Here is a 4197-nt window from a genome sequence, read left to right as displayed (position 1 = left end):
TATTTATGTAAGTACAGCAACTCTGATTTATTATTGTTCATACCCCTCCTTTTTTAGCTGTTAATAGATCTAATGGCATCCTGTTTCGGAGTACTACATTGGACAAAGAGGATACCTCCTCTTGGATTGCTCATAGTGCATTTGTTGTGGCATTTTCTACTATTTCTAGAGTTGCAGAGATATTCACTATAGCCTTTTCCCACTGCGCTACTCCTAATACCGGGATAAGGGCACTCAGGAAGCTATGGTATCCTGTATTGTATTACACCTTACCAATGGGTTATTTACCCTTTTAACCCTCCTTGGATTTTGATACTGGCTCCAAATAGTTCTCACTATGCCCAGTGGGAGTTTGAGTCCTCCCATCTCTGCCCAGCCACCAGAAATCTTTACCCAATCGACACTTACTCATTATATTACTTCCATTACGATATTCATGCCCACTAATGAGAGTGTTATTATTTTCCTTAATAGCAGCCATTGTTAAGTATAGAAATGTAAGGTTGATTCAAATAGAAGGGAGAAGATCACGCATTCAACAATAACAAATAAATAAATATAACACAAAACATAGTACTATTGCAACCAAAATACAAAATGTAACAGCACACAACATCAACTTGCCACAGACACCACCCCGTGTACACTGAAATAAGGAAAGTTAGTAACCAAGTCATCTTTTCCTTATGACTTTAATTTTTGATGGTACGCTTTCCTTGACAGACCAAGTAGTTCCTCGGCATCTTGGAATAACTTCCTATATTGGTATAGGAAGTTACTTCACATGCCTTGTTAGTTCTACAAGGGAATGCTCTGGCTACTATAAAAAGGTATCAGTTCGTACCAAAATACAGCGATAACTCCTTTTCTTGGGAGTTCCGAGAAATCAATTTGCCATTGTTGCCCTCCCTTCTAAATCATTAATTGGATTGCTATCTTCTCTAGAATATTTTACAAGTCCTGATTCAGGTTTAGAGATTTTAAGTTTACTAGCTGGAACTAAAGCCTTTTTCAACTATCTGTTCTGCCACCTGACCCATCATCTTATTTCCAGTTTCCTGTACAGTTACCTTTCTGATGTCCTTTACAATGTATAATAGCCACATTCTTTGGTAAATTTACATCATGCTGTTTTCCTTTTGTGTGCAATTCTTGCTCTTTTCAGATGGTACTACGAGTGTGTAGCATCCTAAATACATAATTAGCATCTGTCCATATAATTCTCTTGTCCAGGCAGTTATTTCAGCCTTTTGAGGGAAAGTCCCCTCAGGTAATGGTTGTGCTTTGATTACCTTGTCAGTAGCAGCTACTGCATATCTTGCCTTACAGTTTCCTTGTCTCACAAAACTGCTACTGTTGGTAAACCAGGTGTCTTCTGCTCCTTCTAAGGGTTTGTCCTTCAGGTCTGACCGGCTGGAATATGCAGCTTCAGTTGTTTCAAAGCAGTCATGAAATACTAGTTTTCCGGGAGTTCCACTAAGGAAAGATACTGGGTTGACAGTATTAGTTACAATTATCTCTACATCATCCTGCTCTACCAGGATGGCCTGGAATTTCGGGAACCTTTGGGGTGAGAGCCAATGCCCTCCTTTTACCTGCAATACAGTAGACACTGTATGAGATATTAAAACTGTTATTCTTTGGCCTAGCATAACTTTACTGGTTTCTTGAATATTGAGTACTAGTGCAGCCACCGCCTTCAAGCACCCCAGCCATTCCTTACTCACTTCATCAGGTTGTTTGGAGAAGTATGCCCCTGCCTTTCGATAGGGTCCAAGGTTCTGGGCAAGGACTTGTTTTTATTCGAGCTGGTAGCCCCAAAGCTGAGGTAATGCCCACCTTGTCTCCCCCATTTCATATAATATTTTGGCTTTATCAACAGTCTGTAGCTGTGTATCCACAGTTGGCATCATCCTGTCATTCTTGGGAACGTACGGAGTTCCTTGGCAGTTTGTGGCTCAGGGGTTTGGCAGATGGCTTCTTTCCTGACAGTCCTTAAGGTCTGAAGTCCAGCTGTAATCTCATATCCCAAACATGTCACTTGCTGTGGACTTACTTGTGCTTTCTGTTGAGAAACCTGATAATCATTTAGACCAAGAAATTCAGCAAATTTACAGTCCATTGCACACAGTCCTCTTTTGTTTTTTGTGACATCCACGTACTGCAGTAAGGTTCCGCTGTGGGATGGAAGAACTCAAGTCTCAGGTTCACAAGTTGACCAGCTCTCAAAAATCATTGAGCTGTTCTCAAAACCCTGGGTTACACTGTTCAGATTAACTGAGTCTCTTCACTCCATCTTGGGGTTTTCCTATTCAAAGGCAAATAACCTTAGGCTTCCTTTGGCCAAACCAGGCAGAAAAGGCATCCTTCAAATCCAGAAAGGAATCTCCACTTACTCATTCCTTAACTTGCTTAATAAAGTGTATGGATTTTTCACCACCGAGTGTATGCATTTGTATGCATTCAACTATTCTATTACTTACCCTCAAGTCTTGTTCCAAACTATAGCATTTGCTTTCCAAATTTTTTTTTTTTTTCATTGGCAGGTTTGGAGTATTGTATTGGGATTCATATTCAATTAGTAATTCAAAGTCCAAAAATTATCTATTATTTCTTTTATCCATCTACAGTCACATATTCTCAAAGGGCACTGCTTTACCCTGACTGGACTAGCTCTTGCCCTTATCTTTATGGCCTTCATCCCCCTCACTATCCCAGACCCAGTGTCTGCCATCCCTTATTTTCTAACAAGCTCTACATTCTTGCTTCTATAAACTATCTCTAACTATTCCCCTTCACCCCCCTTATTCTCAGTCACTGTGAAGCCTTCTTGCCTTCTTACTTTCACTTATGGGGCCTTCTCACCTTTCATACTGAATGTTTGTGGAGATCAAGCAGGGGATGTGAGCACAGTGAATGCTGGACTGCATGGCCAATATTTTCCTGTGTAGCAGCAGTGAAACAATGGGTTACTTTCAGGGCAGATTGCTATGAGCACAGCATGCGGGCTCTTGTTCATTGCTAGCAAAAATGCAGAGTTAATGGTGGTGACAGTGCTGAAAATTAGTGTTCTATTACTGATAATTTTCTCTATCAAATACTGTTATTGTGCTCTTTATATCATTTATATTTTCAGTGGAAATGTATAGGAAGCATTACTTCCAGAGCAACCTGTATGGACAGAAGAGGAAGGCAACGGAGTATTAGTACTAGACTATCATCTGCCACTTGGGAAAATTTAGCACTTATTGAAAAATTAAGGTATGGACACAAATTTGGAAAGTTTTCTTGTAAATGTTATATGCCTAATGACACACAGGCTATGTAACTCCAGGAATCAGGTCAAAGTATGCCATAGAGAACAGATCCTGTGCAGTGACAGATGCTATGGTCTTTGTGACAGAAAAACCATGTCCTGCCCTGATTAGAAATCATTCTCTGTTCAGAGCTGGCTGCATATCAGCGTGGCATGTCACTACTCTCTGCAGTGCAAAAATGGGGTTTTCCTAGATTTGCCATGCTTTTTAAAAAGACAAAATGAAAATACAAAACGCACATTGATATAAGGTGAAAGAAAAATTAGGAAAAAAATGTTGAACCTCGGGAAGGAGAGAGAGATTTGTTTTCAATCTTTTGTATTGCTGATGTCGTGCTTGGCACTGGCATTGTAATCACAGCCATTGTAGATACACAAATGTACGCAGCAGATATTCCCTGTAAATCTCTTAGGCCAGTAATGGCCCCTAGGGCTTCATTACATATCAGCTGAAATATGTAAATCTGAGGGCCAAACATTCCTGCACATTGCTGTGCCAGCCCAGTCACTCTTTCATTTCAGTGAAAAATGCACCATGAAGATCAGCCGTCAGCACTTCTCTGTTTGGTAAGCTGCACACACTGCTTATTGCCAGCACAACACCCACAGACACATGTTGGCTTTGAGAAAATGAAAATGTGCCTTAAGGTCATACAGAAAATTTCCAGACAACCTTGCCACTTTTTTTTTTAATTGGTGTCCTTACCACATATTCTGGTGACTGTCAATGTTCATGAAGACCTACACCATCCTGACTTGCTCACTTTCTCTGTTGCCTATTCAAGGTAGTCATGTAGAAGTAAAAATGTCTATTTTTAAAATCCTAATCTTTTCTTTTTGTTTTCATTCTTTACCATCCTTTCAGTTCTTCATCTTTTTCT

This window comes from Meleagris gallopavo, chromosome Z (assembly GCF_000146605.3).
Source record: "Meleagris gallopavo isolate NT-WF06-2002-E0010 breed Aviagen turkey brand Nicholas breeding stock chromosome Z, Turkey_5.1, whole genome shotgun sequence".
Taxonomy (NCBI): Eukaryota; Metazoa; Chordata; class Aves; order Galliformes; family Phasianidae; genus Meleagris; species Meleagris gallopavo.
Note: the sequence above shows the minus strand (reverse complement) of the source record.